This window comes from Strix aluco, chromosome 2 (genome assembly GCF_031877795.1).
Source record: "Strix aluco isolate bStrAlu1 chromosome 2, bStrAlu1.hap1, whole genome shotgun sequence".
NCBI lineage: Eukaryota > Metazoa > Chordata > Aves > Strigiformes > Strigidae > Strix > Strix aluco.
The window spans coordinates 27506642-27519626 of NC_133932.1; positions in this window are offsets into that span (position 1 = coordinate 27506642).

The window sequence follows — 12985 nt, forward strand, 5'->3', positions numbered from 1 at the left end:
ACTGTAATTTGATAAAGATTTTGAGTTATATGGGCTCTAAATCTTCTGAAAAGCAAGATAATATAATTAGTAGCGCTTTACTCAGAACATGAGTTTTCCATTATTCCTGTGAGTTATCACTTCCAAACAACACAATATCTCTTCTGTGATGACACCAACCAGCCGTAGTGTTCCTTTTTGTTTGTTTTATTTTGTCAGAAAATGCCAATTCATTGAAAAGAAAGCTGCTTTCCTTCTGGAAAAAAATATTGGAAAAGTGCATTGCGGAAGATTCTGCCTAGACATTTCCAACAACCAAAGTTCCTTTTTTGTATTTTAAATAACTTTTCGGGCCTGTAACATATATTTAATGTATAAATAGTTCCCCTCCCCACAATTCAATAATCTGTAAATTACACACGTATAGTGGAAGCAGGAGTTAAGATCCAGAGTCCTCTCTCCCCTGCCTTTGATCACTCATAGCCTGCTCAATCTTCCAAGAAGGCTCCATGCCTTTGATCTCTGCCTCTGTCTCTATGTTGTTCACGTTATCTGAGGATGTTGATTATTTTGAAGTGTAGGTTTTACTCACAAAATAATGCCAATTCAAACTAAAAAAAAAATGAAAGAGTAGCCATTTGTACTAAAAATACTGAAGAAGTAAAAATCTAGAATGAATATTTAAAATATTTTAATGTACGAAGTGTTAACAGCTCCAATAGAAAAGTGCTTAAAAATCTACATTTGAAGTTTTGTGCTGTTTGGAGTGAGATTATTTTGCAGACTCAAAAATTCACAGTAGGGAAATTGAAAAGTGGGATATAGAAAACTGTTTCTTATCCAGTTTTAATCATTTTTGCTTCAAAACTAATTGATCCTTTAGTCTGCTGAATCAAAAACACACCTTACATTGGGCTATAATGCACATGTTCGTTCTTTTCAACTTAGAGTTATGACCTGACCAGGGTTTTTTTGGCTAACAGAACTCAACCCGCTAAGAATGTAACCCAGCAAAGTGCATGCACAGGCCCCATGTTTTTGTAAGTAGATTACCAAAATGTGTGGGGCGTGTTTGGATATGTGTACATGTATACCTGCCTGCAAAACATTCTGAGGTTTTGGAAAGTACTGTCCAGTTTTGTAGGAACATAAGGACCTAACCACCTAACTTCCTTCCTGAAACAATTGTTTCAAAAATACTTATTTTCTCTCTTTGCCCATGAGTAGTGAACTATGCCATACTGAGGTGTGAGACTGTAGTCAGTTATAGCAACTGGGGAATAGGTGACAGCACGTGTTCTACTGAAGGCTACTTTTGGCTCAAGGCAGCTAAGCAAAATGCTCCTCTTCAATAACATTGCATAAGATTTTAAGTTCTGAGCAGTCAAGATTCATACAGGGTTATATGGGAAAGGTATCCAGTAAAAACATTAAAACTGTTTACCGCTGACTGAGAAATCAATGGTACGAAGAATGCCCTTACAGTATCCTTTTTATTCCTGTTTTATAGTCAGGTCAGGAATAAGTCCTAGGAGAAATAAGTGGCCCTGGAGGACCCTTGCTACACAACCTGCAGGACAGTAGGGAACAGGAAGCCATCTGCGCTTTCCGCTGAGCTACATCTGTGTGATCCCAGACCCATGAGGATTTTTCCTTCTGAAGCTTGGGAGAGGATTGCTATTGTGAAGGTGTTCCCTATGTGTAGGCGTGCAACTCAGCTAAGTATTGCAGCAGTTTTTGAAGGGGCATTGGGATGGGAGTTACGCTGGGGCAGGTCTAGGCACTAAGCATGCCGCTAAATCAGGAATTAATAAAACAGTTTCTGGCTTCAATTCTGGCTATGCTTGTCTTGAAGAGGTGTTAGGGAAAGAAGTCAACATTGCTTTATTTAACACAAGCAGAAGGCAGGTAAGGAATTATTTGTTGTTTACTCTCTTTGCTAGCTAATTCTGTGTTTACTGACCTCCTACTCTAATGACCAGGAACTAGTGACCTCCTACTCTAGTGACCAGGTATCTTCAGATTTTAGTTTTCAAAGGTAGTGGTCAAGTTGGTGCAAACTGTGTAGGTGGTATTTAGAAATTATCTAATTCAAGGTAGTCTTTATGATTCAGTGCAGTGTACTTAACACAGAACAATGTCAGGTATTCTGTGCTTTATACACTAATGATAAATTGTTTATGAAAACAAGGTAATCTTTGGTACTTGAACTGCAAAAAATATCTAACTGCCATGCTACTTGGGCACTTTTGAAGAGTGATGTGCTAAAAGCTTTTAAACTTGGGAAAAAAATAGATGCTTTAGATTTTTTCCATAATGCTGTTTTATTTGCACTTAGACCTGAAAGAGACAAATGAGGTAAAGAGAATGTAAGAAGTGTTTTTCTATGTCTAAGACTAGGTGTATGTGAGGGCATTGAATGTTGTACCTCTTGCTTTGGAATTATTTAATGTTTCTGGAGTGACAGTGGGGAAATAAATGGGTGCTGAAAGAAGTATGTTGAAGGGAATGTTTGTGGCAAAGCTCTTCCTATCATCAGGTTTGGTTTGGTATTCTGTAACAACACAGCATTTTTACCTGTCTAAGGTACTGTTTCGTTGTTTGTGGAGAAAATGTCGTATCTTTTTGTGCCTGAATCCATAAAAGCCTAAGTTTTTTTAAGAAATGGGGAATAGCATTAGAGCCTGGCTTTTGCTTGGGCCTTGCTATGGGCTCCTCTCAGAATCAGCCCTCCTCCGGCACTATAGCCATGCTGCTTATTCTAGCACAACTGTGCTTCCCTGTGAAGAACAGAAGGGCGGGTCCTGTTTGCAGTGGGTGGTTTCTTTATACTGTGGAATAGTTATTGGAAAATGCTCATCTGAATTTTCAGCAGCTGTTTCAATGCATTATATTTGCACCCACTGCTGTTTATGAATGTCTGCACTCTTAAGGGAATAGCTGATCTTCTTAAAACATCTGTGAAGAAGGCTTTTCTTGTGTGAACAAAAGTATTGGATGTGCATTACTCAGTTTTTGTTGCTTTTTATTTTTAAATATTTTCTTTCTCCAGTAACAAAGCAGAAAGAAGGTTGTGAAGTTCAGGGACCCAGACATACAGCCAAAGTGGCCAAAAGTTAAATAGGTTGCAGTTAACACAGTGAAAAGTTTAGAGGAGAAGGAACTTAAAGCAAGATTGGTCATGAAAATTTCAGAAAGGGGAAAATCACAGTTAAATTTATGATGAATGACATCTCTGGCTCTTACCATACAGCATCTTGCTTAAGTCTCTTAATTCGGTGCTGTTAACCTTCAGGCAGAAAAAAAGAAAAGGCACAGTGCCATTTGAAGATAAAATGAAAGTAGCAAGCAGATGATAACTTTTCATTTGCATGCATTTTACAAATAATTTTTGTCACCACTATATACTAGGGCCTTTGAGAATGTGGTCTGCAGAGCAAGATCATTTTATTGTGAAGCATTATGCCATGCAACACACTACATTAAAGTTATCCAGAAATGTGTAATATATCCAGCACTTGCATGTCCTGTTCACTTCATGTGTTTTCAACTTTTAACATGTAGTAACTACAGTAGTGTACTTGCTAGTTTTGGTTTTGTGTTCAAGAACCACCATGTGAAAAAGCAGAGATTCCCTTCTTCCCTCTCTCCTTCTCCCTTCAGTCCAAGGGCATTGCTTTCCCACTCTCTCTTACCTTTTGTCTCACATCTTGTGAGGGCTGCCATTGCCCAGGGAAGGCTCTGATTTTTCCTTTACAGTTAGTTTGTATCATAGTTTAGCCCCAGCTGTCAACTAAGGACCACCCAGCTTCTCATTCACTCCCCCACCACTGGGATGGGGGATAGAATCAGAAGGATAAAAGTGAGAAAACTCATGGGTTGAGATAAAGACAGTTTAGCAGGTAAAGCTAAAGCCACGCACACAAGCAAAACAAAACAAGGAATTCATTCACCACTTCCCATCGACAGACAGGTGCTCAGCCATCTCAAGGAGAGCAGGGCTCCATCACACGTAACGGTGGCTTGGGAAGACAACTGTCATCACTCCAAATGTCCTCCCTTCCTTCTCCTTCCCCCAGCTTTATATGCTGAGCATGATGCCATATGGTACGGGATATCCCTTTGGTCAGTTGGGGTCAGCTGTCCCAGCTGTATCCCCTCTCAACTTCTTGTGTACCCCCAGCCCACTCACGGTGGGGTGGGGTGAAAAGCAGAAAAGGCCTTGACTCTGTGTAAGCACTGCTCAGCAATAGCTAAAACACCCCTGTGTTACCAACACTCTTTTCAGCACAAATCCAAAACATAGCTCCATGCTAGCTACTGTGAGGAAAATTAACTTCGTCCCAGCCAAAACCAGCACAGTTTGCAAACTGCCCGTTAAGCTAAGAAGGTTGGGGTGCCAGTTGTCCTGTGGGAGCTGAGTACAGACATGGAAACCATATTCGTCTGTGAGCAGATCCTCAGCCCAGTCTAGGTTTCCTGTCCTCTTTGCCTTCCCTTTCCTGCCTCCCAGGTGGAGGAAGGATGGGTGCCCTCTTCTGCAGTTGAGAGGTTGGTCCTGTGCAGCCTCCCTCCACAGGCCTCCCTGCCTCCTCCAGCTGTGGATGAACAGGGCCAGGCACTCCTGCAGATCTGTCTTTTTGGTTTCCTTTTTATTGGCCTTGTTCATAGGCAAAGCACTCTGAGATTCATCTACATCTTTAATTGTTGCTGGGCACATATGCAAGTGATTTTTTAACAGCTTTTTAACATCCTTCTTGAATATTGGTGAAGTGAATACTTGTTACTGAGGACTGGCCACATGTTGAAGTGTTTTTCCACACAGGAAAATAAAAATGACTGTGTAGGATTCTGTGCCTGTCATCCCTCAAAAGCTGCTGCTCAGATTTGCCCAGCTCAGACTGCCTATTATTTGTAATTAGTGGCAAACACCCTTCTGAGATCTGAAAGTCAGACTGTTCCCTTGTCCTTTTCACATACCATCACTGATAATAATAGTAGTAAATTTGAACAGGATATTAATTCATTGTTGTTTAGTTGGAGGTTTCTACTCAATTCTAATGAAACCATTACTTTTCACGATGGCTCAAAATGCACCTGGGTTTATAGGTTGCACCCTTGTGAGTGATTCCTTTGAAGACACTGATGTATTGTGGCCTAAACATTTTTATGGTTAATGGTAAAACGTAATGTGAAATAAACTGATCTTGAGTTTCATGTGCCCTGATAGAAAAAAAAAAAAAAAAATCTGTTTTGATCTGTTGACTCAAATCAATGAGAAAACTACTAAAATGATAAAAATGGTATCTCAAGTTTCTGTTTCTACCTTCAAGTTTCTGTTAATTAAAGACATTTGAATTTCTGAGTTTTATGAGCCTGGAGAAATTAATTTAGTTCTAAATAATCTCAAAGATCTTTATGGGAGAATCCACCCATGTGTCATTTTTATGGCTGAGACATAACAACATGCAGTTTGCTTGTGGTCCCCGGAAGTCCATGTGATCCCGGTAGTCCAAGCCATGGGAGTATTGTGGCAAGTAGCCAGAGTAACAAGCAGCATTTCAATTTACTGGGAGCACCTAGGCAGCCATCTTTAGCTCATGGGAAAAAGAGTCTTTGGATTCAAAACCATGCACATGGCATTTTGCTCCGAAAGACCATTTGAGAGAGCTTACACCATGCCACTATGTCAAAGGTCCTTCCTCTGCCTGCTGGCCTCTGAACAGCTCCAAATCTGGAAAAGAGAGGAGCTAAGCCATGGACTGATTTACTGGGGCTGTAGCAAGTTTCTCTTCTGTCAGACAGCTCCCAGCAGTTGATCAGAGCAGGGCTATCCCAGGTGCACTGGCTCGGCAGGCAGAGCAGGGTTGCTTCTATCCCCTGATGTTGTACCCAGCACCTCTTCCCAGACACTTGCTGCTGCTGGGCTGTGGTGGCTGGTCCTTCTCCCTGTCCTCTAGGCCCCACTGACATCATCCTTTTGTCACCCTGAGAGGCTGCCCCAAGTGCTGTCCTCCTCCCAGCCATGCCCGCCCTTCCCAAAACCTGGGTGCAGGCCTCTGGGGTGTGCCAGGAGTGAGGCAGGGGCTGCCCCACACTGCCAGCTTGCTGCCTGTGCCTCCCCAGTGCCAGCCAGGGGTGCAGCCAGCCCTTGCAGCCCTTTGGCTGGTGGACAGCCCCAGGACCTCCCTCCAAGGGCTGCGCTGCCATCCATCGTAACTGTCTTCCTTCACTTCAAAGCCCCTGTTCTCAAACTTCCTTCCTTCGGTAATGAACCTTCAATTTCCTCCAGGTAAATAAAGTGAAACTGGAAAGAACTGTAAAACAAAACATAAAAGTTGCTGAGCTGGAAAGTTACTGCTCGCAGTGTCCCTGGGAATGGTTTTTCCTGTCCTCCCGCTGCGGTTTCTAGCCTGTTGTCTCCCACTTTGTTTGCCCTTCCTTACCAGTTTTTATCTATCAGCTCTTTAGCATGCAACCTCCTCTTCACAAGAGCATTTGTACAGATGCTAATAGGTAGCGAGGCTCCTCCCATGGCTCTGTTTTTATTAATGGGAGGATCAGAGAAATTACCACATTTTTAACATCTCTTTTGCAGTAGCTATTAAGCTTCATGGTGTAGAAACAGTGAGTGGGTTTTTGTTCATTTGTTTAAAACAATGAGCTCTGAGATAAATTCTTCTGTACAAGGTTTTTAGGTGCTGGGAGACCCTGTGTTTGTTGCTCAGTAGGCTACGTGGTATTTTCATTTGGAAGTGACATTTTACGTGACATTTTACTTTAGAACAATAGATGGGCAAAATCGAAATTTCAGGTCCATAGCAGAAGAGTTATGTCTCTTACTTGGTCTATTTAGTAACTTGCATCTTTTATAAATTCTGCCTGAATGCATCTCTTTTCACAAAATCCAGATTAAATGCGTTTTGAAGAAGGGAGGGTGCTGACTGGTCTGGTTTGCAAACTTGCAGACCAGCTGTCCTACTCACTAGTGAAGATAAGAGGGCTCAGATGAAGGGTTTTGTGCTGCTGGAAACACAGCCAGCTTTCTCAGGAGACTGCTTTGGGGCAGGTTGCAGCAATATTGCATCCCCACTGTTACTAGTGGGTATTGCCACACACATGTATAATTTGTGGTTGATAAAATCAGGAGGTAATAAAGACAGGTAAAAAGGAGAGATGAGAGATCTGCTGTGCACTTTTTTTTTTCTTTCTTTTTTTTTTTAGGGAGCAAAAAATGTCCAGGGGATGCCACATTAACTCAGAGAGAAACGAGTGCTGCTTTAAATCAGAAAACTTGTGTTATACCAAGTGCTTTATTTTGGGAACCATTTCAGTATGTTATGAAGGAAAGTTGCAGACTAGGCATGTTTACTAGACCTTTAATTGCTACATTTAGGAGAAAGGCACTTTTTTTTTTTTTTTTTTTCCCTCCCCCCCCTCTCCTTTTTAACGACAAGAAGCCAGAGTTTGCTGTGCAAATGAAGCAGGCTTTGCAAGAATCAGATTCACTTTGGACGACTCTTCACATTCCTAGTCATCATTACATTAGGCAGCACAATTCCATCTCTGGTTGATGGGCAGAAAAAGTGGGCAGCCTGCCAGGTAGACGTTTCCATGGCTCCCAACCCCCAAAGGTGATGCGTTTTTCAGCTAATTCAATGAAGAGTGGGCTGAACTTTGGGTATAAACTAGACAATAGCTGCCTTCGCAGTATCAGCAGAATGGTTTATGGGAATGCACTCCACATTTGGCAGAGCATCATGTGACCTTACGGCTGAGATTTTGTGATGGTGCCAACGGAGACTTGGAAAGCAGCGCCCGTTCTGACTTTTTTCCTCTTTTCTTACATGGCTCAGAAAATGGTGGATCTTAATACTTGACTTTAGCCAGGCTCAGCAAGCGATTGAGCTTTGAAGCACAACTTTGCCTTTATTCTGGCTTTTTTGGCACACCACCAGGAGGCTGTCCCTTTCACGCCTGATAAATTCTGCTTCTTATCTCCAAATAGAAAAAAGAAAGAAAGAAAATATAATCAGAATATTTATACTTCATAACTGCATTTTAAAACTACATGTTTTATTTTTTTATTGCTGATCTGTAGTTTAGAACAGCCCTCCTGAGTGTCTGAAGGATAAAAGTTGGTTTTTATTTTTTTGTTTGGTTTTTTTTTCCTCCTCCTGTTTAATGAACAGGCATTTGAACTGGGCAAACGGGGCGACAGCATTGAACATGAGATCATTGCAGCATAGTGTAGCAAACTGGCACCCTGCCTTTTCACCCCTTTGCTCCGGCAGATTTGTGCAATCCCCATTTATAAAACCGGCATAGGGGCGAGGTGAATTTTCTGGTCTCTCCCCACCTCTTGTCCTGTGCAGGCAGTTGCGGCAAGGATTGGTGCAGCTTTTGCGCAGTGCTTTGTGCCTGGAATTCCGAGAAGAGCGAGAGAGAGAGAAGACAGGCATCCTGGTCTTCTTCCGAGAAAGAACAGGAGTCCTAAGAAGAAGAAACAAATCTGAGTTTGTCCTACATACAAGAGTGCAGAAAAAAAAAAAAAAAAGTGACTCTCCTGCTTCCAAAAAAAAAAAAAAAATCTGGCACGTTTCACTACAGAGACATCAGGATGTGTTAGAGCTTCTTAAAACAGTGTAACAAAATGAGCCTAGGAGATTGATTCTTTTAGTAAAAAAAAAAAAAAAAAAGAAGGAAAGAATTAATTTTTTGTTTGTTTGTTTGTTTTTTTCACTATTGCTCATATAGCAGTATTTGGCACTGGGTGAAAACGTACCTTTCATATCAGGTATAGCTTCTTTTTCTTTTTTTCCTCTTTTTCTTTTTATAAGCCGTTTTGAACATGTTGTTTTGAAACTGAGTCCTTGTGTATTAATTTTAACATAGTCAGCTGTTCACACTTTTTAAAACTAACTTTTTGGTAGTGTGTTTGATCTAATACTGCTAAAAATAGAAAGTAAACAAAAAATTGGGGGTCTATAGAAATAAGTGGTTAGGCACATTTTGTCTTAGCTAAGCACTGGAGTTATGCAAAAACCTTAATGTTGCATTTATTCACTCTAAGCTTTGGTTATCTCTAAGAAAGTTGTGGGTATTTAGATCTGGTTGCTAAGGAAAGTAAATTCTTTTTTTATAGTGTGACTCACGCTTTCAGTTTCTAAAGAGGGGAAGAGAAAAAAAAAAAACGTGTTAAACTGTAGGAAAGGATGGCTCTTGTAGCCAGTATATTAAAGTTATTATTGAGTTAAATCATGTTCGAGTTTCTTACAATTTGTATCTAAATCCATTACAAAGAAATCAGTGTAATAACCACTGGAATAAAAGGCACATTATTGGGAAATACATGAAGTAAGCCCGTTTTGCAGCTAGTAACAGTGACTATTTTAAGATGCTCGGTAAAGCAGCACTTGTCCAGGAATAGCTGAAAACAGTATTTAAGATATCCATTCAGAATGTTTGTGATAAGTGCATGCAGAGTTAAAGTAAGTTTTGAGCATATGACGCTTTAGTAGAGCCTTTTTCTTAAAGCATTTGTCTGTCTGTTGTAACATATTACTAGGCAATTAGAAGAGTGTGTAACAAAATTCATTCTGACTGACAGATTTTGAAAAGCTCAGCCAAATCAGTGTTTTATGTATTTTGGATATTTTTTTTTAATATTTTCCTAGTCTTTTTAATTTATGTTAAAAATACAGATGTCCTCAGCTAGAAATTACTTTGAAATTTACAGTGTCTTTTTCATCAGAAACTCTGATTATTTTTTCAAAATGTTAATGATAGGTGTTTGCTTAATAAAAAGTTTTATGAATATATTATGACTTTACAAAATAGAATTCTTTTAATGTGTTTTTGACATTGTATACATTACCGATCAGAGAGTAACTTCTTAGATTATATGCTAATTTTGCTACCTTATATTTTTGTGTTCTGCAATGAATTCTGGGAAATTGCTGGATGGAGACCTTATGTATATGACACATATACCTCCATTCACCCATTTTGTACCAGAGAGTGTTCCTTAGATTTATGGTGATACTGCCCTCCCCAATAGTTTTGTTGGAATAATTACGTATGTCATTAGTACTTAAGTCTGTTGAGAATCCAAGCCTTGCATTAGCTTAAAAGAACTTTTTCAATTTCTATATCTGATCATAGTAATCACATCTTTTTCTTTTCTTTTTTTTTTTCTGTTAAGTTTTGCAAACATTTCTTTATTTAAACCATTTAGTTTATCCTAGTATTCTTATGAAGTTCCGTACCAGATTACCTCATTGTATGCACTATTTGATAAAAACTCTTTATTTTTGTTAAGCATACTCCTTCCCTTCTGGAATTCCTAATAAAAATAAAATATTTGTGGAGTGAAAAGAGACTAGGAAATACTAAATGAAATAGTCCCTCTGCCAAAGTGTGCGTGTTCACAGCATGTCTTCCCATGGCCCTGAGAGGGGCATCGGCAGTGTGTCAGTTTTATATCTTAAAAGCATAATTACTAATTTTGTGTATGATTCATGTTGTTCTGAAAACACTTTACATAAAACAGATATTTCAAAATCTTTCTCTCAATTTTTTTTTTTGTTTTAGTGAAAGAAAAACAAAGTTAAAATGAGAAAGGAAACTGAAGTTAATTATACCAGAATTCAGCGAAGGTAATACAGTGATCTTAAATATTGTTTTTGTTTAAAAATAAAGTTAATGGCAAGAACATGAAGCAGGTTAGGTTTTAAAGAATTTATTTTCTACAGGGATCCTAAAAATATAATTTCACAGATATGTATTAAACTTTTGTTCTGATTGCTTTCTATTGGGAATATTGCAGTTTGTGTAGCCTTTATAGTGTATGTTTCCATGAAGCTTTAGAATGAACTGAAAAATCAATGCATTGTTTGTTCTTTTGTTATGCCTAGTAAATATATAACATGTATATATTTACTAGTATATTTATATTACTAGAATATTTATAGTACATATATCTATTTGCTAGTATATAACTATAATGCAGTGACAGTTATTTTTGAAACGTGGAATATCTCCTCTATTCACAAAAAAAAAGAAAGAAAATCAGAGAAACAATTTTATAACACTTATTACAATCATTCAGTAAATTATGCATGCAGTCTGAATACTTATTTCTGATACTAGGGTAACTATTCTAGTTTGAGTGCTTGTCTTACATATTCTATCTCCTCAGTGTCAGCAGAAAACAATTATAAAAATATCATCCCTTCTGAATGCTGAAGTGTTGTATATAAAGTGAAAGCAGGTTTAAAACAGACTGTTCTAGGAAATAAATTAACATGATTTTAAAATGCAAAAGGGTATGCTTGAACATGAAAAATTTAACCCCCTAAATTAAAAAAGAAAAGAAAAAAAAGGTCATTTGCTAATGCTCAGCTGTCATTACTGAACTAGAAATATATGTTGTCATCTGCAAGCATGCCCTGATTCAAAAACTTTGTTATTGGCAGCACTCATTTTCTTGAAATGAGTTTTGCCCAGCTAACGATGGCAGAATTAGGCCTTCAGTGGAAACTAGTAGAAGGCAGGCATTAAAATTTTATTCAGATAGTTTTCAGTAACCTGCTAAAATCATAATAGACCTTTCTATAGCACTTGGTCTTAAAATTATACCTGCTTCTGGTGCCTTTATTTTACAAGTGCATTTGTGGCTATATTGTTACAAGTTATTCTGATGTGTCAGATACTATGCTTAAAGACACAGTATTTATCAATGCTTTCATTTAGAATATGTAAGTTATAGAATTGTATCTGTGTCTCACCTTTCTGAATTACTGGTTATTGCCTCAAAGGACCTGTTTTCAGTCTGTTGCATAGGACACTCTACATTCAGTGTGTGGTAATTTGTATCATACTGCTTGCTGGTCACAAGAAGAAAGTATTTGTTGTAGGAGTTAACCCTGAAAATTTGCAAGATTGTGTTTCTACGTGCATTCTTATTATTAGGAATAGCACTGGCGGGAGGATTAGTGAGTAAAATATACAAATTAACTTCTTTGCTTTGATTAATAGACTGTTTAATCAACAAGTTATTGTCAAGCAGTACTTAGATGCCCTGTAACATGAAGAAATAGCTAAGCAGTCTTTATAATGTTGTACGGAAGCTGCACTCCTGTGTGCCTCACTGCTTCCAGATTTGGTAGGGTGATTTTTATTTTGGGTTGTAGTACATGATATGAGCTCAGACACAAAGGACAAAACGATTCACTTCTATATCATGTCCAATTATGGATTCCAGTCTTGCGTGTTTGTGTGCGTGTTATAGTCAGATGCAAGTTGTTGGGAGTTGAGAGTTCATCGGTAAGGCAAAGTGTGCACAAAAGGACTTTAATTCCTGTTGAAGACAAAACAATGTTGTCCCGTCATTCTGTAAAAAAAATAGGTTTTCTTCCTTTTTCAAACAACAAACTAGTTACAAGTCTTTGGCTTGTTTGGTGTATCCACCGTTTATGCAGTTAATTTTGAAGTAGCCTTCTTTGCAATAGATAGTAATATTTTTACTCTTAAATACTCATTCTTACATTGCTTTGCATGTTTGTTTGTTTAAAGTCTTCTGTGTCTCACTGTAAAAGGAAAATGCTAATCAACGATGCCAATTGGCATAAACCCGTAGATCCGATCTTGTGTTGAAAAGTACTGCACAAGCTCGCTTCTATGGGTCTGTGTCAGTATGGTGATCTGGCAAAAGTTTATGTAGCTCACATACAGTGGTATTTGACAACAAGCCCAAGTGAATGTACAAAACTATATATTGTTTTTGAAATGCTTCTCTTGTCCGTTGCCTTATCTTCAAACTTGATTAAGTGATTTGTTCTTTTATCGGTTGCTTTAAGCACCTCTGACTTAATATCTTATTAAAATTTACAAAGAGATGTGAGGGAATTGTAGGGTTTCCAATGAGGGAGAGTAGGCTATACCATTTGCTGGCTTTATTAAATATACCGTTACATGTTTTACATTCAAAAAATATAGAAAAAAC